The 25,339-nt window shown below is 52.1% G+C and overlaps 5 long non-coding RNA genes across 5 annotated transcripts; all 5 read right to left on the bottom strand.

Moving 5' to 3' along the window:
- Window positions 1-2,666: 2,666 nt before the first annotated feature.
- On the bottom strand, window positions 2,667-23,620 carry LOC115392463 (uncharacterized). The gene is made up of 7 exons (XR_003931853.1): window positions 23,304-23,620; window positions 16,902-16,995; window positions 16,423-16,606; window positions 10,021-10,114; window positions 9,542-9,725; window positions 3,140-3,233; window positions 2,667-2,844 (listed from the first exon to the last, which is right to left on the bottom strand). It is a non-coding gene; the product is annotated as an uncharacterized LOC115392463 (long non-coding RNA).
- LOC115392462 (uncharacterized) lies at window positions 3,270-3,691 on the bottom strand. The gene is made up of 3 exons (XR_003931852.1): window positions 3,565-3,691; window positions 3,421-3,489; window positions 3,270-3,344 (listed from the first exon to the last, which is right to left on the bottom strand). It is a non-coding gene; the product is annotated as an uncharacterized LOC115392462 (long non-coding RNA).
- On the bottom strand, window positions 10,151-10,572 carry LOC115392461 (uncharacterized). The gene is made up of 3 exons (XR_003931851.1): window positions 10,446-10,572; window positions 10,302-10,370; window positions 10,151-10,225 (listed from the first exon to the last, which is right to left on the bottom strand). It is a non-coding gene; the product is annotated as an uncharacterized LOC115392461 (long non-coding RNA).
- Window positions 17,032-17,453, bottom strand: LOC115392460 (uncharacterized). The gene is made up of 3 exons (XR_003931850.1): window positions 17,327-17,453; window positions 17,183-17,251; window positions 17,032-17,106 (listed from the first exon to the last, which is right to left on the bottom strand). It is a non-coding gene; the product is annotated as an uncharacterized LOC115392460 (long non-coding RNA).
- A 292-nt stretch (window positions 23,621-23,912) lies between the features above and the next one.
- On the bottom strand, window positions 23,913-24,334 carry LOC115392458 (uncharacterized). The gene is made up of 3 exons (XR_003931848.1): window positions 24,208-24,334; window positions 24,064-24,132; window positions 23,913-23,987 (listed from the first exon to the last, which is right to left on the bottom strand). It is a non-coding gene; the product is annotated as an uncharacterized LOC115392458 (long non-coding RNA).
- Window positions 24,335-25,339: the final 1,005 nt, after the last annotated feature.

The raw sequence follows: 25,339 nt of genomic DNA, 5'->3' as shown, positions 1-25,339 counted from the left end.
CGTAAGGGCTGCTGCTTTCTCTGATCACCTGTGTCTGAAGCAGCTGGTTAATATGTTCTTTAACCACCTCGTACTCCGATGGTGGGATGCGCCTGTAACGCTGTCTGACCGGGACATCATCCACCAGAGGAATGTCATGGGTTATCAGGTCAGTGCAGCCCAGATCACCATCGTGGGTAGAAAAGACAGACTCGTATCTCTGAAGAAGAGACTTCACCTTGTCTTGCTCGACTGTGGGGAGTGCGGATAAGTCCAGGGAATCTATTTGTTCCCCTATTGAAGGAGGGACTGTCTGGGATGCCACGGTGGCTACACCAGATGGGACCTCAGTGATTCCTGCAGGCAAACTGACAACACTGACCTCTTCCAAAGTGCCCACCACAGTGCGTGGGTACAACCGGGTGGCAACAGAACCAACATTTACAACAGGGATGTAGGCCGTGCCCCTTACTACCCTGACCAAAGACGGCGAAACCAGTAATCCAGCAGGTAGGCCAGAGTCCAAGGGCTCAAACAACACACTGTTACTCGAGTAGCGCTCTGAACAGGTTGCCGCAACTATCTTCAATGTGCCACCAGGGATACGACAAGCTTTGTGGCCTCGAACCTTTACCCTACCAGCGGCATCCCTGTGCACCTGCTCCTTGGCCTGACAACACTTTTGTAATGCCTGCACAACTGGCTCTGGAGCTCCAGCTACTGAGGGTAAATCAAAGAAATTGGACCCATGATGGCTAAAGAGCTCCTTGTAACACCTGCGAATGATGTTCATCCCCAAGACACCAGGGACCCGAGAGGACTGACCTCCAGGAGGGTCCTTGACCACCAACACCCCACATCGTGCCATGAATTTACCACAGAGCTTCACGTCCAGCTCCAGGTAGCCGATATAGGGAATGGCTAACCCATTAGCTGCTCTGAGCTGCAACCAATGGCACGACTGGAGTCTCTCCCGACCCCAGGGCTCAAAATGCTGGAGAAAGAAGCTCTCCGTGACAGTAGAAACCATGGACCCAGTATCAACAAGGCACGGAACCTCAACTTCCCCCATGCACACATTCACCTGTGGACAAGATGACATAAGGTGACAAGTTTCTTCTCCCTCATCAGAAACAGCTCTGGAGCCAGTGTCCGCCCCGCCCAAACTGTGGCTCTGCAATTCGGCGGGCGCTAGTTTTCTGACTCCTGAGCAGGACGCCTTCTGGCCATTTGAGGTGCAGGAGAAGAGGACCGGGTACGAGGGACACGCACACCATCACAATCACTTGCATAGTGACCCGGCTGCTGGCAGCGTCTGCATATAATGGGACCCCGACGAGGTGGAGGACGATGCGGCTGGGGGTTCTGTACTGCAGCAAGGCTTTGAGTGAGGGTGTTTAACTGCTCTTGCTGGAGCCTCAACATCTCCCTTATCTCCTGAAGCTCTGACACTGGGGGCGGGGTAGCTACACCATGAGAATTGCCACGCACCCCATACTGCAGACCAAGCACCGAGGGAACAGAGTGACTTCGACCCCGGGCTCCCCCAGGCAAACCCTCACATTCCCAGCGGATCGCCTCCCTCCTCACCTCAAGCAGGGAGGCCGTAGGCTGTCGACGCACCAGCTGTTTCAACTCGCGACGGAGGGCACCGTCCATCACATGTTCCACAAACTGGTCCCGCAGCAGAACCTCAGAATTTGGTACTCCCCCTTCAGGTGCACATGCTTTCACCGACGCCATCAGGCTCATCAAGGCGAGGGAGAACCCCTGGAGCGTTTCCCCCTCCTGTTGCCGCCGTGAGAAGAATGCTTCCTGCAGGGCTACATAGGACTCAGAGCAACCATACAGTTCCTGTAAAATAGTGAAAATCTTGTCTGGATCATCCCTCTCTGCGCTGGGGCGGTACTTTATTTCCTCCCTTGCCTCTCCTTCAAGGTGATCAAATACAAAAAATGCCTGATCGGATGGGGATAAATGGCGTGCCCTCATGCAGGCTTGGACTTCCTCAATCCACTCAGTTAACGCCATTCCTGACCTTCCCCTGAAACTGGGGCATTTTCTGTCTCGAGGTACGAAAACCAATCTTTCTGTGATAGGGGCACTAGAAATGGAGGGGGGAGGAGGTGGTGCCAACCCAGAGTGAGAGGCAGAGCTAGGACCAGGCGCAGCCGCAGCCTGTTCCCGTCGCAACCTCTCATTGTCTGCTCTTAACTGTGAAACCAACTCCCTCAATTCTTGCAGTTCCTCCCCCATAACTACACCCTAACTGACTCACCGGAACCCGGCAGCTGTTTTGTCCTTAAAGAAGCGAAAAAAAGAACAGTAAATTCCAAACAAAGATATACACACAGAATATGGAAGATGAAACACCAAAGAGAAAAAAACAAAAGACCAGAACACACGTCTCTGCTAACCCAAAGCGATCCTGCCGACAACGCCAAGTTTGTGGCGAGATGAATCAAGTAAAAGGAAGCCAGACAACGCCACCTTGGGACTCGCACCCAAGGAAATAACTAAAAAGTAATGATTGGTGAGGACACTCAGGTTCGTGGCTTAAGAAGCAGGAGACGTGGGTTCTGGCCAACAGAAAATCTTTATTAAATAGTAAACTTCAAAACACATTCACTCTCTTTAAAAGAAGGGGAAAAGGGGGAGCCCAAACAGGAGCTGAGGCTTACCGGTGGGACGCGGGTAGAAGAGGGAATGAAGGCCTCGGAAGGATCACCCCAGACACACGTGGACACTCTCACTCGCTGAAAATAAAGGTGAACACACTCAAACAAAAAGGGGTGCGCAGCACATCACACGGGAGGGAGACCCACCACCCAGGGACACCGATGCCGCCACCGTCGTGCTCAGCTTCTGAAAGGGAGGGAAAAGACAAGGAGAGTTTAAAAAGGGTTTTTCCCTCACATTCAAGCATTCAAGAAAAAGAAAATAACTAAATAAACACGAGGGGAAGGGCAGCCACAACTCACAAGTAAAATAAATAAATGCAAACCTGTAACTGCCAAACCCAAACAAAACAAAGGTAAATGGAAAATAACAAAGAATGAACACACAATTAAATAAAGAAACAATAACCAAAAGAACAACAAAATATACCAACACTGGTCTTCAACAAAATTAATTAAAGCAGAAAGAAAAGATAATAAACCAAAAGATTGCTTCCGTCTTCCGCCTGGCGTTCCACGAGTGTTCAAGCTCTGTTCAGGAGGTCAGCCAGTAGATTGGAGTGCAGGCGGCCGACTCTACGGAGCAGAGGCAGACCAGGCGTGATTACATGTGCCAACGCTGGTCGTGGCAGCAACCCGGAAGGACAAAACAGCTGGGAGGTTCCACTGCAGCTTAACTGGCCGCTCCTAATATGTAATAAAAAGGGCAGTCATACCTCTGCACATACCTTCATGCACCTATGGGGGTATTTCAACTGCATACCTGGCCAAAAGCATCCAAACTGATCACCCAGTAGGAGAGGTGGGGAGTCTGTGGCTTCACAACAGCCACCTAAACACAAACTGCTGATTACTACCAGCTGATCATGAATGTGGGGTGCGCCTCCAGGAGGACAGCTATACTCACTCCTCTAGCAGCAAGTTGACACCCAGATTCAGGGGGAAATGATCCCAGACGCAGCCCAGCAGGCAAACACAGCTCGCACGGCTCACACAGCTCACACCAGGAAGTGAGGAAGCCCAGGGGCGGGGTCTACTCTCGAACCAGCAGCAGAGGCTGCACCAGTGAGAATGGCCCTCTTTTATACACAGCTCCCCCTGGCGGGATTGGTTAATTATTACAAGCCAGGAAAGGGCCTCCTCCTGCTACAGTCTGCCCCCCCTTTAGAAATCGTCGCCCCGACGATTACCCCTTAGCTCTCAAGGGACCAGCTAATCCCATGGCCTAAAAACAGTGACCATGGCATTAGAGGCTGAGCGAGAAGGGCCTGCATCCCGTTGGGTAGGTTCCTGCACGGACCGTGGTAAGTGATGGACATTTGGATGCTGACCAGCAGTTGCCCTTGCCGTCCGTCGCACTGTTACCTCGCTGGAGACATCGGATTGTCTTGAGGGACCGGCCGGCAAACGGGAGGGTGGACACTCGGCCATAGCAGAATCCAGCCCTGATGATGGTGAGAGCAACAACTGAGGAGTTGTCTGCGTTACTGTGGTTGTCTGAGCGGATCTTGTTCGGGGGACCTCCTGCTCAAGAAGAAACAAATCTCCGTCACATGAAGGTTCATCCTCAGACCCAATCTGGCCATCGGGGGGTGAACCAACAGCCGGGGCACCATCTTGAGGAGCCGCCCCGACCACAGCCTTCAACAGGGTGCGGTTGACCTGGCGGACTTTGGTGGGATCATCCACAGGGGCAATGGTGTACACTGATCCCCCACCTGTTGGTGCTCTCACGACTCTGTACACCACAGGGCCCCATAGGTCCTGAATCTTATGGCGCCCCCTCGAACTGAAATCCCGTAACCGCACCAACTGGCCCTCCATCAGAGGCACATCTCGGACACGACAGTCGTAGTTTCTCTTTCTGCGCTCCGCCGCAACCCTTAATCGTTCCCGGGCCCCCTCAAATGCTACATGCAACCGGGCCTGGTGCTCCTGAATCCATTCATGTACATCACCACCAACAGGGTCTGGGACCCTCCCCAGCAAGAAGTCAACTGGTAACCTCGGCTCTTGTCCAAACATCAAATAGAATGGGGATTCACCAGTGGCCTGATGGGGGGTCGTGTTATAAGAATATAGCACTTGTGGCAGACAGGAGTGCCAGTCTCTTTTTCGGGACACTGGCAACGTACGCAAAAGGTTGTGGAGAGTGCGATTAAAACGTTCGCACTGGCCATTACCAGCTGGGTGGTACGGTGTGGTGCGGGATTTCTCAATGCTGTACAGGCTACAAAGTTGCTGGATCAGGGAGCTTTCAAAGTTACGGCCCTGGTCCGAATGTATGCGGGCAGGAACACCAAACTTGAAAAACCATTCAGACGCCAGAACCTGGGCCACAGTCGAGGCCCGTTGGTCCCGAGTGGGCACTGCAAGGGTGTATTTACTGAAAACGTCTGTCATAACGAGGACATTCTCTAGTCCATTATGGCTAGGCTCCAACACAGTGTAGTCTATGGCCAAAATCTCATTTGGGCGAGACGCCAGCAAATGCCCCATGAAGGCCCGAGCAGCTGGTTGGGAATCCTTGGCAACTTGACAACGTTCACAGGCCTGGCACCACTGAGCCACCACTGAAGACATCCCCGGCCAATAACACCGCTGTCGCAACAGCTCCAGAGTCCTCTCCACACCTTGATGACCGTGCCCCTGATGAACCTGAGTAAGTACCTCTTCCCTTAAAGCAGCAGGCAACAGTAACTGAAGCACTGCTTCAGCCCCATCAGGGCGGAAGATTTCCCGGTAAAGGACCCCGTCTCTCTCAACCAACCGGTCCCACTGGCGAACCAATGCCAGAACAGGCGAAGATAGTTGCTTCCGCTCCTGAACATTTGGTCGCTGCTTACGTCTCCAGAACACAAAAAATTCCTGGAGAACAGGGTCAGCTTGCTGGAGGGCCTGAATGTCAGATGTTGCATGGTGAGGCAGGGCTACAACCGCAGCCTGCATGGCTGCAGCAGACTCACCCCTCAAAGCTTGCTGTAAAGGCTCAGGCAGTGGTGTACCCGGGATCATGGCCTCCCAGGCCTGTGGTTCAGTTGGGTGCTGGCGAGACAAAGAATCTGCATTTTTATTACTTCTCCCAGATCGGTACTTTATCTCAAAGTCAAATGAGGCCAGCTGAGCAGCCCAACGCTGCTCAGTGGCACCAAGCTTAGCCGAGGACAGATGACTGAGGGGATTGTTATCTGTGTACACAATGCATTTGTGACCTAGCAGATACTCCCTAAACTTTTCAGTCATTGCCCACTTGAGCGCCAGGAACTCCAGTTTCATTGAGCTATAGTTCGACATGTTGCGCTCAGTGGGCTTAAGGCCTCGGCTGGCAAAAGCTATTGGCCGAACCTTCCCATTCTGCTCCTGCGAGAGCACAGCTCCAAGGCCACCAAAGCTGGCATCCACTTCCAGGATGAACGGCAAAGAAAAGTCGGCATATGCCAGCACGGGTGCAGAAGTTAGCTTAGCCTTTAGTGCCTCAAAGCTTCGATGACATTCGTCTGACCATTTCTCAGGAACCTCCCGCTCAGTCGGCTTACCTTTCTTGCCCCCAAATTCAGCAACCAGCCGGTGCAGGGGTGCCGCCAACTTTGCGAAACCCTCAACAAAGCGGCGATAATAGCTGGCAAAACCAAGGAACGACCGCAGCTCTGAAATATTTGTAGGAGGCGGCCACTTAGCAACAACCTCCACCTTGCTGGGATCTGTAGACACCCCCTTATCAGAGACTATGTGGCCCAAATACAGCACCTCCCGCTGGAAGAACGCACATTTGTTTAATTTTGCCTTGAGGCCTTGCTGTTGAAGTCGCCCAAGCACCACCTCCAGCCGCTGCAGATGTTGGTCAACGGTGGAGGAGAAAACCACAATGTCATCAAGGTAGAGAAGCAAGGACTGGCACTGCTGGTCTCCAAACAGCCGCTGCATCAGTCGTTGGAATGTACTGGGAGCATTACACAGTCCAAAGGGCATGCGGTTCCATTCAAACAGACCAAAAGGAGTGCAGAATGCCGTCTTGGGCCGATCGGCCTCCGAAACTGGGACCTGGTTGTACCCACTGGCCAAATCTAGAGTCGAAAACCAGCGGGCACCTGTTAGAGCATCCAACGACTCCTCAATGCGTGGAAGGGGAAAAGCATCTTTTCTTGTCTTGCTGTTCAACTGCCTGTAATCAACGCACATACGCAGACTGCCGTCCTTCTTCTTAACCAACACGATTGGGGAACCGTAAGGGCTGCTGCTTTCTCTGATCACCTGTGTCTGAAGCAGCTGGTTAATATGTTCTTTAACCACCTCGTACTCCGATGGTGGGATGCGCCTGTAACGCTGTCTGACCGGGACATCATCCACCAGAGGAATGTCATGGGTTATCAGGTCAGTGCAGCCCAGATCACCATCGTGGGTAGAAAAGACAGACTCGTATCTCTGAAGAAGAGACTTCACCTTGTCTTGCTCGACTGTGGGGAGTGCGGATAAGTCCAGGGAATCTATTTGTTCCCCTATTGAAGGAGGGACTGTCTGGGATGCCACGGTGGCTACACCAGATGGGACCTCAGTGATTCCTGCAGGCAAACTGACAACACTGACCTCTTCCAAAGTGCCCACCACAGTGCGTGGGTACAACCGGGTGGCAACAGAACCAACATTTACAACAGGGATGTAGGCCGTGCCCCTTACTACCCTGACCAAAGACGGCGAAACCAGTAATCCAGCAGGTAGGCCAGAGTCCAAGGGCTCAAACAACACACTGTTACTCGAGTAGCGCTCTGAACAGGTTGCCGCAACTATCTTCAATGTGCCACCAGGGATACGACAAGCTTTGTGGCCTCGAACCTTTACCCTACCAGCGGCATCCCTGTGCACCTGCTCCTTGGCCTGACAACACTTTTGTAATGCCTGCACAACTGGCTCTGGAGCTCCAGCTACTGAGGGTAAATCAAAGAAATTGGACCCATGATGGCTAAAGAGCTCCTTGTAACACCTGCGAATGATGTTCATCCCCAAGACACCAGGGACCCGAGAGGACTGACCTCCAGGAGGGTCCTTGACCACCAACACCCCACATCGTGCCATGAATTTACCACAGAGCTTCACGTCCAGCTCCAGGTAGCCGATATAGGGAATGGCTAACCCATTAGCTGCTCTGAGCTGCAACCAATGGCACGACTGGAGTCTCTCCCGACCCCAGGGCTCAAAATGCTGGAGAAAGAAGCTCTCCGTGACAGTAGAAACCATGGACCCAGTATCAACAAGGCACGGAACCTCAACTTCCCCCATGCACACATTCACCTGTGGACAAGATGACATAAGGTGACAAGTTTCTTCTCCCTCATCAGAAACAGCTCTGGAGCCAGTGTCCGCCCCGCCCAAACTGTGGCTCTGCAATTCGGCGGGCGCTAGTTTTCTGACTCCTGAGCAGGACGCCTTCTGGCCATTTGAGGTGCAGGAGAAGAGGACCGGGTACGAGGGACACGCACACCATCACAATCACTTGCATAGTGACCCGGCTGCTGGCAGCGTCTGCATATAATGGGACCCCGACGAGGTGGAGGACGATGCGGCTGGGGGTTCTGTACTGCAGCAAGGCTTTGAGTGAGGGTGTTTAACTGCTCTTGCTGGAGCCTCAACATCTCCCTTATCTCCTGAAGCTCTGACACTGGGGGCGGGGTAGCTACACCATGAGAATTGCCACGCACCCCATACTGCAGACCAAGCACCGAGGGAACAGAGTGACTTCGACCCCGGGCTCCCCCAGGCAAACCCTCACATTCCCAGCGGATCGCCTCCCTCCTCACCTCAAGCAGGGAGGCCGTAGGCTGTCGACGCACCAGCTGTTTCAACTCGCGACGGAGGGCACCGTCCATCACATGTTCCACAAACTGGTCCCGCAGCAGAACCTCAGAATTTGGTACTCCCCCTTCAGGTGCACATGCTTTCACCGACGCCATCAGGCTCATCAAGGCGAGGGAGAACCCCTGGAGCGTTTCCCCCTCCTGTTGCCGCCGTGAGAAGAATGCTTCCTGCAGGGCTACATAGGACTCAGAGCAACCATACAGTTCCTGTAAAATAGTGAAAATCTTGTCTGGATCATCCCTCTCTGCGCTGGGGCGGTACTTTATTTCCTCCCTTGCCTCTCCTTCAAGGTGATCAAATACAAAAAATGCCTGATCGGATGGGGATAAATGGCGTGCCCTCATGCAGGCTTGGACTTCCTCAATCCACTCAGTTAACGCCATTCCTGACCTTCCCCTGAAACTGGGGCATTTTCTGTCTCGAGGTACGAAAACCAATCTTTCTGTGATAGGGGCACTAGAAATGGAGGGGGGAGGAGGTGGTGCCAACCCAGAGTGAGAGGCAGAGCTAGGACCAGGCGCAGCCGCAGCCTGTTCCCGTCGCAACCTCTCATTGTCTGCTCTTAACTGTGAAACCAACTCCCTCAATTCTTGCAGTTCCTCCCCCATAACTACACCCTAACTGACTCACCGGAACCCGGCAGCTGTTTTGTCCTTAAAGAAGCGAAAAAAAGAACAGTAAATTCCAAACAAAGATATACACACAGAATATGGAAGATGAAACACCAAAGAGAAAAAAACAAAAGACCAGAACACACGTCTCTGCTAACCCAAAGCGATCCTGCCGACAACGCCAAGTTTGTGGCGAGATGAATCAAGTAAAAGGAAGCCAGACAACGCCACCTTGGGACTCGCACCCAAGGAAATAACTAAAAAGTAATGATTGGTGAGGACACTCAGGTTCGTGGCTTAAGAAGCAGGAGACGTGGGTTCTGGCCAACAGAAAATCTTTATTAAATAGTAAACTTCAAAAACACATTCACTCTCTTTAAAAGAAGGGGAAAAGGGGGAGCCCAAACAGGAGCTGAGGCTTACCGGTGGGACGCGGGTAGAAGAGGGAATGAAGGCCTCGGAAGGATCACCCCAGACACACGTGGACACTCTCACTCGCTGAAAATAAAGGTGAACACACTCAAACAAAAAGGGGTGCGCAGCACATCACACGGGAGGGAGACCCACCACCCAGGGACACCGATGCCGCCACCGTCGTGCTCAGCTTCTGAAAGGGAGGGAAAAGACAAGGAGAGTTTAAAAAGGGTTTTTCCCTCACATTCAAGCATTCAAGAAAAAGAAAATAACTAAATAAACACGAGGGGAAGGGCAGCCACAACTCACAAGTAAAATAAATAAATGCAAACCTGTAACTGCCAAACCCAAACAAAACAAAGGTAAATGGAAAATAACAAAGAATGAACACACAATTAAATAAAGAAACAATAACCAAAAGAACAACAAAATATACCAACACTGGTCTTCAACAAAATTAATTAAAGCAGAAAGAAAAGATAATAAACCAAAAGATTGCTTCCGTCTTCCGCCTGGCGTTCCACGAGTGTTCAAGCTCTGTTCAGGAGGTCAGCCAGTAGATTGGAGTGCAGGCGGCCGACTCTACGGAGCAGAGGCAGACCAGGCGTGATTACATGTGCCAACGCTGGTCGTGGCAGCAACCCGGAAGGACAAAACAGCTGGGAGGTTCCACTGCAGCTTAACTGGCCGCTCCTAATATGTAATAAAAAGGGCAGTCATACCTCTGCACATACCTTCATGCACCTATGGGGGTATTTCAACTGCATACCTGGCCAAAAGCATCCAAACTGATCACCCAGTAGGAGAGGTGGGGAGTCTGTGGCTTCACAACAGCCACCTAAACACAAACTGCTGATTACTACCAGCTGATCATGAATGTGGGGTGCGCCTCCAGGAGGACAGCTATACTCACTCCTCTAGCAGCAAGTTGACACCCAGATTCAGGGGGAAATGATCCCAGACGCAGCCCAGCAGGCAAACACAGCTCGCACGGCTCACACAGCTCACACCAGGAAGTGAGGAAGCCCAGGGGCGGGGTCTACTCTCGAACCAGCAGCAGAGGCTGCACCAGTGAGAATGGCCCTCTTTTATACACAGCTCCCCCTGGCGGGATTGGTTAATTATTACAAGCCAGGAAAGGGCCTCCTCCTGCTACAGTCTGCCCCCCCTTTAGAAATCGTCGCCCCGACGATTACCCCTTAGCTCTCAAGGGACCAGCTAATCCCATGGCCTAAAAACAGTGACCATGGCATTAGAGGCTGAGCGAGAAGGGCCTGCATCCCGTTGGGTAGGTTCCTGCACGGACCGTGGTAAGTGATGGACATTTGGATGCTGACCAGCAGTTGCCCTTGCCGTCCGTCGCACTGTTACCTCGCTGGAGACATCGGATTGTCTTGAGGGACCGGCCGGCAAACGGGAGGGTGGACACTCGGCCATAGCAGAATCCAGCCCTGATGATGGTGAGAGCAACAACTGAGGAGTTGTCTGCGTTACTGTGGTTGTCTGAGCGGATCTTGTTCGGGGGACCTCCTGCTCAAGAAGAAACAAATCTCCGTCACATGAAGGTTCATCCTCAGACCCAATCTGGCCATCGGGGGGTGAACCAACAGCCGGGGCACCATCTTGAGGAGCCGCCCCGACCACAGCCTTCAACAGGGTGCGGTTGACCTGGCGGACTTTGGTGGGATCATCCACAGGGGCAATGGTGTACACTGATCCCCCACCTGTTGGTGCTCTCACGACTCTGTACACCACAGGGCCCCATAGGTCCTGAATCTTATGGCGCCCCCTCGAACTGAAATCCCGTAACCGCACCAACTGGCCCTCCATCAGAGGCACATCTCGGACACGACAGTCGTAGTTTCTCTTTCTGCGCTCCGCCGCAACCCTTAATCGTTCCCGGGCCCCCTCAAATGCTACATGCAACCGGGCCTGGTGCTCCTGAATCCATTCATGTACATCACCACCAACAGGGTCTGGGACCCTCCCCAGCAAGAAGTCAACTGGTAACCTCGGCTCTTGTCCAAACATCAAATAGAATGGGGATTCACCAGTGGCCTGATGGGGGGTCGTGTTATAAGAATATAGCACTTGTGGCAGACAGGAGTGCCAGTCTCTTTTTCGGGACACTGGCAACGTACGCAAAAGGTTGTGGAGAGTGCGATTAAAACGTTCGCACTGGCCATTACCAGCTGGGTGGTACGGTGTGGTGCGGGATTTCTCAATGCTGTACAGGCTACAAAGTTGCTGGATCAGGGAGCTTTCAAAGTTACGGCCCTGGTCCGAATGTATGCGGGCAGGAACACCAAACTTGAAAAACCATTCAGACGCCAGAACCTGGGCCACAGTCGAGGCCCGTTGGTCCCGAGTGGGCACTGCAAGGGTGTATTTACTGAAAACGTCTGTCATAACGAGGACATTCTCTAGTCCATTATGGCTAGGCTCCAACACAGTGTAGTCTATGGCCAAAATCTCATTTGGGCGAGACGCCAGCAAATGCCCCATGAAGGCCCGAGCAGCTGGTTGGGAATCCTTGGCAACTTGACAACGTTCACAGGCCTGGCACCACTGAGCCACCACTGAAGACATCCCCGGCCAATAACACCGCTGTCGCAACAGCTCCAGAGTCCTCTCCACACCTTGATGACCGTGCCCCTGATGAACCTGAGTAAGTACCTCTTCCCTTAAAGCAGCAGGCAACAGTAACTGAAGCACTGCTTCAGCCCCATCAGGGCGGAAGATTTCCCGGTAAAGGACCCCGTCTCTCTCAACCAACCGGTCCCACTGGCGAACCAATGCCAGAACAGGCGAAGATAGTTGCTTCCGCTCCTGAACATTTGGTCGCTGCTTACGTCTCCAGAACACAAAAAATTCCTGGAGAACAGGGTCAGCTTGCTGGAGGGCCTGAATGTCAGATGTTGCATGGTGAGGCAGGGCTACAACCGCAGCCTGCATGGCTGCAGCAGACTCACCCCTCAAAGCTTGCTGTAAAGGCTCAGGCAGTGGTGTACCCGGGATCATGGCCTCCCAGGCCTGTGGTTCAGTTGGGTGCTGGCGAGACAAAGAATCTGCATTTTTATTACTTCTCCCAGATCGGTACTTTATCTCAAAGTCAAATGAGGCCAGCTGAGCAGCCCAACGCTGCTCAGTGGCACCAAGCTTAGCCGAGGACAGATGACTGAGGGGATTGTTATCTGTGTACACAATGCATTTGTGACCTAGCAGATACTCCCTAAACTTTTCAGTCATTGCCCACTTGAGCGCCAGGAACTCCAGTTTCATTGAGCTATAGTTCGACATGTTGCGCTCAGTGGGCTTAAGGCCTCGGCTGGCAAAAGCTATTGGCCGAACCTTCCCATTCTGCTCCTGCGAGAGCACAGCTCCAAGGCCACCAAAGCTGGCATCCACTTCCAGGATGAACGGCAAAGAAAAGTCGGCATATGCCAGCACGGGTGCAGAAGTTAGCTTAGCCTTTAGTGCCTCAAAGCTTCGATGACATTCGTCTGACCATTTCTCAGGAACCTCCCGCTCAGTCGGCTTACCTTTCTTGCCCCCAAATTCAGCAACCAGCCGGTGCAGGGGTGCCGCCAACTTTGCGAAACCCTCAACAAAGCGGCGATAATAGCTGGCAAAACCAAGGAACGACCGCAGCTCTGAAATATTTGTAGGAGGCGGCCACTTAGCAACAACCTCCACCTTGCTGGGATCTGTAGACACCCCCTTATCAGAGACTATGTGGCCCAAATACAGCACCTCCCGCTGGAAGAACGCACATTTGTTTAATTTTGCCTTGAGGCCTTGCTGTTGAAGTCGCCCAAGCACCACCTCCAGCCGCTGCAGATGTTGGTCAACGGTGGAGGAGAAAACCACAATGTCATCAAGGTAGAGAAGCAAGGACTGGCACTGCTGGTCTCCAAACAGCCGCTGCATCAGTCGTTGGAATGTACTGGGAGCATTACACAGTCCAAAGGGCATGCGGTTCCATTCAAACAGACCAAAAGGAGTGCAGAATGCCGTCTTGGGCCGATCGGCCTCCGAAACTGGGACCTGGTTGTACCCACTGGCCAAATCTAGAGTCGAAAACCAGCGGGCACCTGTTAGAGCATCCAACGACTCCTCAATGCGTGGAAGGGGAAAAGCATCTTTTCTTGTCTTGCTGTTCAACTGCCTGTAATCAACGCACATACGCAGACTGCCGTCCTTCTTCTTAACCAACACGATTGGGGAACCGTAAGGGCTGCTGCTTTCTCTGATCACCTGTGTCTGAAGCAGCTGGTTAATATGTTCTTTAACCACCTCGTACTCCGATGGTGGGATGCGCCTGTAACGCTGTCTGACCGGGACATCATCCACCAGAGGAATGTCATGGGTTATCAGGTCAGTGCAGCCCAGATCACCATCGTGGGTAGAAAAGACAGACTCGTATCTCTGAAGAAGAGACTTCACCTTGTCTTGCTCGACTGTGGGGAGTGCGGATAAGTCCAGGGAATCTATTTGTTCCCCTATTGAAGGAGGGACTGTCTGGGATGCCACGGTGGCTACACCAGATGGGACCTCAGTGATTCCTGCAGGCAAACTGACAACACTGACCTCTTCCAAAGTGCCCACCACAGTGCGTGGGTACAACCGGGTGGCAACAGAACCAACATTTACAACAGGGATGTAGGCCGTGCCCCTTACTACCCTGACCAAAGACGGCGAAACCAGTAATCCAGCAGGTAGGCCAGAGTCCAAGGGCTCAAACAACACACTGTTACTCGAGTAGCGCTCTGAACAGGTTGCCGCAACTATCTTCAATGTGCCACCAGGGATACGACAAGCTTTGTGGCCTCGAACCTTTACCCTACCAGCGGCATCCCTGTGCACCTGCTCCTTGGCCTGACAACACTTTTGTAATGCCTGCACAACTGGCTCTGGAGCTCCAGCTACTGAGGGTAAATCAAAGAAATTGGACCCATGATGGCTAAAGAGCTCCTTGTAACACCTGCGAATGATGTTCATCCCCAAGACACCAGGGACCCGAGAGGACTGACCTCCAGGAGGGTCCTTGACCACCAACACCCCACATCGTGCCATGAATTTACCACAGAGCTTCACGTCCAGCTCCAGGTAGCCGATATAGGGAATGGCTAACCCATTAGCTGCTCTGAGCTGCAACCAATGGCACGACTGGAGTCTCTCCCGACCCCAGGGCTCAAAATGCTGGAGAAAGAAGCTCTCCGTGACAGTAGAAACCATGGACCCAGTATCAACAAGGCACGGAACCTCAACTTCCCCCATGCACACATTCACCTGTGGACAAGATGACATAAGGTGACAAGTTTCTTCTCCCTCATCAGAAACAGCTCTGGAGCCAGTGTCCGCCCCGCCCAAACTGTGGCTCTGCAATTCGGCGGGCGCTAGTTTTCTGACTCCTGAGCAGGACGCCTTCTGGCCATTTGAGGTGCAGGAGAAGAGGACCGGGTACGAGGGACACGCACACCATCACAATCACTTGCATAGTGACCCGGCTGCTGGCAGCGTCTGCATATAATGGGACCCCGACGAGGTGGAGGACGATGCGGCTGGGGGTTCTGTACTGCAGCAAGGCTTTGAGTGAGGGTGTTTAACTGCTCTTGCTGGAGCCTCAACATCTCCCTTATCTCCTGAAGCTCTGACACTGGGGGCGGGGTAGCTACACCATGAGAATTGCCACGCACCCCATACTGCAGACCAAGCACCGAGGGAACAGAGTGACTTCGACCCCGGGCTCCCCCAGGCAAACCCTCACATTCCCAGCGGATCGCCTCCCTCCTCACCTCAAGCAGGGAGGCCGTAGGCTGTCGACGCACCAGCTGTTTCAACTCGCGACGGAGGGCACCGTCCATCACATGTTCCACAAACTGGTCCCGCAGCAGAACCTCAGAATTTGGTACTCCCCCTTCAGGTGCACATGCTTTCACCGACGCCATCAGGCTCATCAAGGCGAGGGAGAACCCCTGGAGCGTTTCCCCCTCCTGTTGCCGCCGTGAGAAGAATGCTTCCTGCAGGGCTACATAGGACTCAGAGCAACCATACAGTTCCTGTAAAATAGTGAAAATCTTGTCTGGATCATCCCTCTCTGCGCTGGGGCGGTACTTTATTTCCTCCCTTGCCTCTCCTTCAAGGTGATCAAATACAAAAAATGCCTGATCGGATGGGGATAAATGGCGTGCCCTCATGCAGGCTTGGACTTCCTCAATCCACTCAGTTAACGCCATTCCTGACCTTCCCCTGAAACTGGGGCATTTTCTGTCTCGAGGTACGAAAACCAATCTTTCTGTGATAGGGGCACTAGAAATGGAGGGGGGAGGAGGTGGTGCCAACCCAGAGTGAGAGGCAGAGCTAGGACCAGGCGCAGCCGCAGCCTGTTCCCGTCGCAACCTCTCATTGTCTGCTCTTAACTGTGAAACCAACTCCCTCAATTCTTGCAGTTCCTCCCCCATAACTACACCCTAACTGACTCACCGGAACCCGGCAGCTGTTTTGTCCTTAAAGAAGCGAAAAAAAGAACAGTAAATTCCAAACAAAGATATACACACAGAATATGGAAGATGAAACACCAAAGAGAAAAAAACAAAAGACCAGAACACACGTCTCTGCTAACCCAAAGCGATCCTGCCGACAACGCCAAGTTTGTGGCGAGATGAATCAAGTAAAAGGAAGCCAGACAACGCCACCTTGGGACTCGCACCCAAGGAAATAACTAAAAAGTAATGATTGGTGAGGACACTCAGGTTCGTGGCTTAAGAAGCAGGAGACGTGGGTTCTGGCCAACAGAAAATCTTTATTAAATAGTAAACTTCAAAAACACATTCACTCTCTTTAAAAGAAGGGGAAAAGGGGGAGCCCAAACAGGAGCTGAGGCTTACCGGTGGGACGCGGGTAGAAGAGGGAATGAAGGCCTCGGAAGGATCACCCCAGACACACGTGGACACTCTCACTCGCTGAAAATAAAGGTGAACACACTCAAACAAAAAGGGGTGCGCAGCACATCACACGGGAGGGAGACCCACCACCCAGGGACACCGATGCCGCCACCGTCGTGCTCAGCTTCTGAAAGGGAGGGAAAAGACAAGGAGAGTTTAAAAAGGGTTTTTCCCTCACATTCAAGCATTCAAGAAAAAGAAAATAACTAAATAAACACGAGGGGAAGGGCAGCCACAACTCACAAGTAAAATAAATAAATGCAAACCTGTAACTGCCAAACCCAAACAAAACAAAGGTAAATGGAAAATAACAAAGAATGAACACACAATTAAATAAAGAAACAATAACCAAAAGAACAACAAAATATACCAACACTGGTCTTCAACAAAATTAATTAAAGCAGAAAGAAAAGATAATAAACCAAAAGATTGCTTCCGTCTTCCGCCTGGCGTTCCACGAGTGTTCAAGCTCTGTTCAGGAGGTCAGCCAGTAGATTGGAGTGCAGGCGGCCGACTCTACGGAGCAGAGGCAGACCAGGCGTGATTACATGTGCCAACGCTGGTCGTGGCAGCAACCCGGAAGGACAAAACAGCTGGGAGGTTCCACTGCAGCTTAACTGGCCGCTCCTAATATGTAATAAAAAGGGCAGTCATACCTCTGCACATACCTTCATGCACCTATGGGGGTATTTCAACTGCATACCTGGCCAAAAGCATCCAAACTGATCACCCAGTAGGAGAGGTGGGGAGTCTGTGGCTTCACAACAGCCACCTAAACACAAACTGCTGATTACTACCAGCTGATCATGAATGTGGGGTGCGCCTCCAGGAGGACAGCTATACTCACTCCTCTAGCAGCAAGTTGACACCCAGATTCAGGGGGAAATGATCCCAGACGCAGCCCAGCAGGCAAACACAGCTCGCACGGCTCACACAGCTCACACCAGGAAGTGAGGAAGCCCAGGGGCGGGGTCTACTCTCGAACCAGCAGCAGAGGCTGCACCAGTGAGAATGGCCCTCTTTTATACACAGCTCCCCCTGGCGGGATTGGTTAATTATTACAAGCCAGGAAAGGGCCTCCTCCTGCTACAGTCTGCCCCCCCTTTAGAAATCGTCGCCCCGACGATTACCCCTTAGCTCTCAAGGGACCAGCTAATCCCATGGCCTAAAAACAGTGACCATGGCATTAGAGGCTGAGCGAGAAGGGCCTGCATCCCGTTGGGTAGGTTCCTGCACGGACCGTGGTAAGTGATGGACATTTGGATGCTGACCAGCAGTTGCCCTTGCCGTCCGTCGCACTGTTACCTCGCTGGAGACATCGGATTGTCTTGAGGGACCGGCCGGCAAACGGGAGGGTGGACACTCGGCCATAGCAGAATCCAGCCCTGATGATGGTGAGAGCAACAACTGAGGAGTTGTCTGCGTTACTGTGGTTGTCTGAGCGGATCTTGTTCGGGGGACCTCCTGCTCAAGAAGAAACAAATCTCCGTCACATGAAGGTTCATCCTCAGACCCAATCTGGCCATCGGGGGGTGAACCAACAGCCGGGGCACCATCTTGAGGAGCCGCCCCGACCACAGCCTTCAACAGGGTGCGGTTGACCTGGCGGACTTTGGTGGGATCATCCACAGGGGCAATGGTGTACACTGATCCCCCACCTGTTGGTGCTCTCACGACTCTGTACACCACAGGGCCCCATAGGTCCTGAATCTTATGGCGCCCCCTCGAACTGAAATCCCGTAACCGCACCAACTGGCCCTCCATCAGAGGCACATCTCGGACACGACAGTCGTAGTTTCTCTTTCTGCGCTCCGCCGCAACCCTTAATCGTTCCCGGGCCCCCTCAAATGCTACATGCAACCGGGCCTGGTGCTCCTGAATCCATTCATGTACATCACCACCAACAGGGTCTGGGACCCTCCCCAGCAAGAAGTCAACTGGTAACCTCGGCTCTTGTCCAAACATCAAATAGAATGGGGATTCACCAGTGGCCTGATGGGGGGTCGTGTTATAAGAATATAGCACTTGTGGCAGACAGGAGTGCCAGTCTCTTTTTCGGGACACTGGCAACGTACGCAAAAGGTTGTGGAGAGTGCGATTAAAACGTTCGCACTGGCCATTACCAGCTGGGTGGTACGGTGTGGTGCGGGATTTCTCAATGCTGTACAGGCTACAAAGTTGCTGGATCAGGGAGCTTTCAAAGTTACGGCCCTGGTCCGAATGTATGCGGGCAGGAACACCAAACTTGAAAAACCATTCAGACGCCAGAACCTGGGCCACAGTCGAGGCCCGTTGGTCCCGAGTGGGCACTGCAAGGGTGTATTTACTGAAAACGTCTGTCATAACGAGGACATTCTCTAGTCCATTATGGCTAGGCTCCAACACAGTGTAGTCTATGGCCAAAATCTCATTTGGGCGAGACGCCAGCAAATGCCCCATGAAGGCCCGAGCAGCTGGTTGGGAATCCTTGGCAACTTGACAACGTTCACAGGCCTGGCACCACTGAGCCACCACTGAAGACATCCCCGGCCAATAACACCGCTGTCGCAACAGCTCCAGAGTCCTCTCCACACCTTGATGACCGTGCCCCTGATGAACCTGAGTAAGTACCTCTTCCCTTAAAGCAGCAGGCAACAGTAACTGAAGCACTGCTTCAGCCCCATCAGGGCGGAAGATTTCCCGGTAAAGGACCCCGTCTCTCTCAACCAACCGGTCCCACTGGCGAACCAATGCCAGAACAGGCGAAGATAGTTGCTTCCGCTCCTGAACATTTGGTCGCTGCTTACGTCTCCAGAACACAAAAAATTCCTGGAGAACAGGGTCAGCTTGCTGGAGGGCCTGAATGTCAGATGTTGCATGGTGAGGCAGGGCTACAACCGCAGCCTGCATGGCTGCAGCAGACTCACCCCTCAAAGCTTGCTGTAAAGGCTCAGGCAGTGGTGTACCCGGGATCATGGCCTCCCAGGCCTGTGGTTCAGTTGGGTGCTGGCGAGACAAAGAATCTGCATTTTTATTACTTCTCCCAGATCGGTACTTTATCTCAAAGTCAAATGAGGCCAGCTGAGCAGCCCAACGCTGCTCAGTGGCACCAAGCTTAGCCGAGGACAGATGACTGAGGGGATTGTTATCTGTGTACACAATGCATTTGTGACCTAGCAGATACTCCCTAAACTTTTCAGTCATTGCCCACTTGAGCGCCAGGAACTCCAGTTTCATTGAGCTATAGTTCGACATGTTGCGCTCAGTGGGCTTAAGGCCTCGGCTGGCAAAAGCTATTGGCCGAACCTTCCCATTCTGCTCCTGCGAGAGCACAGCTCCAAGGCCACCAAAGCTGGCATCCACTTCCAGGATGAACGGCAAAGAAAAGTCGGCATATGCCAGCACGGGTGCAGAAGTTAGCTTAGCCTTTAGTGCCTCAAAGCTTCGATGACATTCGTCTGACCATTTCTCAGGAACCTCCCGCTCAGTCGGCTTACCTTTCTTGCCCCCAAATTCAGCAACCAGCCGGTGCAGGGGTGCCGCCAACTTTGCGAAACCCTCAACAAAGCGGCGATAATAGCTGGCAAAACCAAGGAACGACCGCAGCTCTGAAATATTTGTAGGAGGCGGCCACTTAGCAACAACCTCCACCTTGCTGGGATCTGTAGACACCCCCTTATCAGAGACTATGTGGCCCAAATACAGCACCTCCCGCTGGAAGAACGCACATTTGTTTAATTTTGCCTTGAGGCCTTGCTGTTGAAGTCGCCCAAGCACCACCTCCAGCCGCTGCAGATGTTGGTCAACGGTGGAGGAGAAAACCACAATGTCATCAAGGTAGAGAAGCAAGGACTGGCACTGCTGGTCTCCAAACAGCCGCTGCATCAGTCGTTGGAATGTACTGGGAGCATTACACAGTCCAAAGGGCATGCGGTTCCATTCAAACAGACCAAAAGGAGTGCAGAATGCCGTCTTGGGCCGATCGGCCTCCGAAACTGGGACCTGGTTGTACCCACTGGCCAAATCTAGAGTCGAAAACCAGCGGGCACCTGTTAGAGCATCCAACGACTCCTCAATGCGTGGAAGGGGAAAAGCATCTTTTCTTGTCTTGCTGTTCAACTGCCTGTAATCAACGCACATACGCAGACTGCCGTCCTTCTTCTTAACCAACACGATTGGGGAACCGTAAGGGCTGCTGCTTTCTCTGATCACCTGTGTCTGAAGCAGCTGGTTAATATGTTCTTTAACCACCTCGTACTCCGATGGTGGGATGCGCCTGTAACGCTGTCTGACCGGGACATCATCCACCAGAGGAATGTCATGGGTTATCAGGTCAGTGCAGCCCAGATCACCATCGTGGGTAGAAAAGACAGACTCGTATCTCTGAAGAAGAGACTTCACCTTGTCTTGCTCGACTGTGGGGAGTGCGGATAAGTCCAGGGAATCTATTTGTTCCCCTATTGAAGGAGGGACTGTCTGGGATGCCACGGTGGCTACACCAGATGGGACCTCAGTGATTCCTGCAGGCAAACTGACAACACTGACCTCTTCCAAAGTGCCCACCACAGTGCGTGGGTACAACCGGGTGGCAACAGAACCAACATTTACAACAGGGATGTAGGCCGTGCCCCTTACTACCCTGACCAAAGACGGCGAAACCAGTAATCCAGCAGGTAGGCCAGAGTCCAAGGGCTCAAACAACACACTGTTACTCGAGTAGCGCTCTGAACAGGTTGCCGCAACTATCTTCAATGTGCCACCAGGGATACGACAAGCTTTGTGGCCTCGAACCTTTACCCTACCAGCGGCATCCCTGTGCACCTGCTCCTTGGCCTGACAACACTTTTGTAATGCCTGCACAACTGGCTCTGGAGCTCCAGCTACTGAGGGTAAATCAAAGAAATTGGACCCATGATGGCTAAAGAGCTCCTTGTAACACCTGCGAATGATGTTCATCCCCAAGACACCAGGGACCCGAGAGGACTGACCTCCAGGAGGGTCCTTGACCACCAACACCCCACATCGTGCCATGAATTTACCACAGAGCTTCACGTCCAGCTCCAGGTAGCCGATATAGGGAATGGCTAACCCATTAGCTGCTCTGAGCTGCAACCAATGGCACGACTGGAGTCTCTCCCGACCCCAGGGCTCAAAATGCTGGAGAAAGAAGCTCTCCGTGACAGTAGAAACCATGGACCCAGTATCAACAAGGCACGGAACCTCAACTTCCCCCATGCACACATTCACCTGTGGACAAGATGACATAAGGTGACAAGTTTCTTCTCCCTCATCAGAAACAGCTCTGGAGCCAGTGTCCGCCCCGCCCAAACTGTGGCTCTGCAATTCGGCGGGCGCTAGTTTTCTGACTCCTGAGCAGGACGCCTTCTGGCCATTTGAGGTGCAGGAGAAGAGGACCGGGTACGAGGGACACGCACACCATCACAATCACTTGCATAGTGACCCGGCTGCTGGCAGCGTCTGCATATAATGGGACCCCGACGAGGTGGAGGACGATGCGGCTGGGGGTTCTGTACTGCAGCAAGGCTTTGAGTGAGGGTGTTTAACTGCTCTTGCTGGAGCCTCAACATCTCCCTTATCTCCTGAAGCTCTGACACTGGGGGCGGGGTAGCTACACCATGAGAATTGCCACGCACCCCATACTGCAGACCAAGCACCGAGGGAACAGAGTGACTTCGACCCCGGGCTCCCCCAGGCAAACCCTCACATTCCCAGCGGATCGCCTCCCTCCTCACCTCAAGCAGGGAGGCCGTAGGCTGTCGACGCACCAGCTGTTTCAACTCGCGACGGAGGGCACCGTCCATCACATGTTCCACAAACTGGTCCCGCAGCAGAACCTCAGAATTTGGTACTCCCCCTTCAGGTGCACATGCTTTCACCGACGCCATCAGGCTCATCAAGGCGAGGGAGAACCCCTGGAGCGTTTCCCCCTCCTGTTGCCGCCGTGAGAAGAATGCTTCCTGCAGGGCTACATAGGACTCAGAGCAACCATACAGTTCCTGTAAAATAGTGAAAATCTTGTCTGGATCATCCCTCTCTGCGCTGGGGCGGTACTTTATTTCCTCCCTTGCCTCTCCTTCAAGGTGATCAAATACAAAAAATGCCTGATCGGATGGGGATAAATGGCGTGCCCTCATGCAGGCTTGGACTTCCTCAATCCACTCAGTTAACGCCATTCCTGACCTTCCCCTGAAACTGGGGCATTTTCTGTCTCGAGGTACGAAAACCAATCTTTCTGTGATAGGGGCACTAGAAATGGAGGGGGGAGGAGGTGGTGCCAACCCAGAGTGAGAGGCAGAGCTAGGACCAGGCGCAGCCGCAGCCTGTTCCCGTCGCAACCTCTCATTGTCTGCTCTTAACTGTGAAACCAACTCCCTCAATTCTTGCAGTTCCTCCCCCATAACTACACCCTAACTGACTCACCGGAACCCGGCAGCTGTTTTGTCCTTAAAGAAGCGAAAAAAAGAACAGTAAATTCCAAACAAAGATATACACACAGAATATGGAAGATGAAACACCAAAGAGAAAAAAACAAAAGACCAGAACACACGTCTCTGCTAACCCAAAGCGATCCTGCCGACAACGCCAAGTTTGTGGCGAGATGAATCAAGTAAAAGGAAGCCAGACAACGCCACCTTGGGACTCGCACCCAAGGAAATAACTAAAAAGTAATGATTGGTGAGGACACTCAGGTTCGTGGCTTAAGAAGCAGGAGACGTGGGTTCTGGCCAACAGAAAATCTTTATTAAATAGTAAACTTCAAAAACACATTCACTCTCTTTAAAAGAAGGGGAAAAGGGGGAGCCCAAACAGGAGCTGAGGCTTACCGGTGGGACGCGGGTAGAAGAGGGAATGAAGGCCTCGGAAGGATCACCCCAGACACACGTGGACACTCTCACTCGCTGAAAATAAAGGTGAACACACTCAAACAAAAAGGGGTGCGCAGCACATCACACGGGAGGGAGACCCACCACCCAGGGACACCGATGCCGCCACCGTCGTGCTCAGCTTCTGAAAGGGAGGGAAAAGACAAGGAGAGTTTAAAAAGGGTTTTTCCCTCACATTCAAGCATTCAAGAAAAAGAAAATAACTAAATAAACACGAGGGGAAGGGCAGCCACAACTCACAAGTAAAATAAATAAATGCAAACCTGTAACTGCCAAACCCAAACAAAACAAAGGTAAATGGAAAATAACAAAGAATGAACACACAATTAAATAAAGAAACAATAACCAAAAGAACAACAAAATATACCAACACTGGTCTTCAACAAAATTAATTAAAGCAGAAAGAAAAGATAATAAACCAAAAGATTGCTTCCGTCTTCCGCCTGGCGTTCCACGAGTGTTCAAGCTCTGTTCAGGAGGTCAGCCAGTAGATTGGAGTGCAGGCGGCCGACTCTACGGAGCAGAGGCAGACCAGGCGTGATTACATGTGCCAACGCTGGTCGTGGCAGCAACCCGGAAGGACAAAACAGCTGGGAGGTTCCACTGCAGCTTAACTGGCCGCTCCTAATATGTAATAAAAAGGGCAGTCATACCTCTGCACATACCTTCATGCACCTATGGGGGTATTTCAACTGCATACCTGGCCAAAAGCATCCAAACTGATCACCCAGTAGGAGAGGTGGGGAGTCTGTGGCTTCACAACAGCCACCTAAACACAAACTGCTGATTACTACCAGCTGATCATGAATGTGGGGTGCGCCTCCAGGAGGACAGCTATACTCACTCCTCTAGCAGCAAGTTGACACCCAGATTCAGGGGGAAATGATCCCAGACGCAGCCCAGCAGGCAAACACAGCTCGCACGGCTCACACAGCTCACACCAGGAAGTGAGGAAGCCCAGGGGCGGGGTCTACTCTCGAACCAGCAGCAGAGGCTGCACCAGTGAGAATGGCCCTCTTTTATACACAGCTCCCCCTGGCGGGATTGGTTAATTATTACAAGCCAGGAAAGGGCCTCCTCCTGCTACACAAGCCTCCCAGCATCTTGTTAACTTTATGAATAAAAACTGAGCTTTCTTTATTTGGGGCGTAAATATTACATAATGCAACTTTTACTCCATTAATTTTTGCCTCCAGGCACAGGGTGCGTCCATCATGATCCTTTGATTGTTTTGAAAGTATAAAATTTAGCCTTTTGTTAATTAGAATAGCAACTCCACAACTCTTACTGGATACAGAATTATGAAATACCTTTCCCACCCAGTCACGTTTTAATTTCAAAGCCTCATCTTCATTTTTAAAATGAGTTTCTTGTATGAAAGCAACATCTGTATCCTTAGATTTAAGATATGTAAGTATCTTTCGCCTTTTAGCAGGGGTACTGCAACCATTAATGTTCCATGAAACAATATTGATGTACCGACTACCCATAAGGCTTGTAGAAATATTTGCCTCTCATTGAAAGTAAAACCATACTTTTCCATATTTCAGTGTCATAAATCAATGCCATGCCGCTGCAATAATAAGTGTTTAAACATAAACTTATTACAAATCCTGCAACATTAACAAAACCAGTGAACAAAAAGAAAAATAACCCCAACTCAAAAAACACTGTCTCAAAAAGGAACCTGACAGTGTAAGCAGCCTCCCTGCTGATTTCGGTCCGTGTGGATCCTGTGGGCGGCATCCTCCCGCCGCCTGGTTCTGGCAGCTCCCAGCTGATCCCCGTCCCCTCCGTCACCTTCAGAATAAAGTTCCACTCTCCAAAGTGCGCATTTGTCCTCTTGTTCCGCGGTCGTAATGTTATCATGGACAAAGCGTTCGGCCTTTTTTGGATCCGTGAAGCTCCATCTCTTCCCCTTCCATGTGAATCTCAGGTTCGCTGGATGTGCGAGTGTGTGCTTCACCTGGTGCTGC

This window comes from Salarias fasciatus, chromosome 7 (genome assembly GCF_902148845.1).
Source record: "Salarias fasciatus chromosome 7, fSalaFa1.1, whole genome shotgun sequence".
NCBI classification, from domain to species: Eukaryota; Metazoa; Chordata; class Actinopteri; order Blenniiformes; family Blenniidae; genus Salarias; species Salarias fasciatus.
This window is presented reverse-complemented; position numbering and strand designations above follow the sequence as displayed.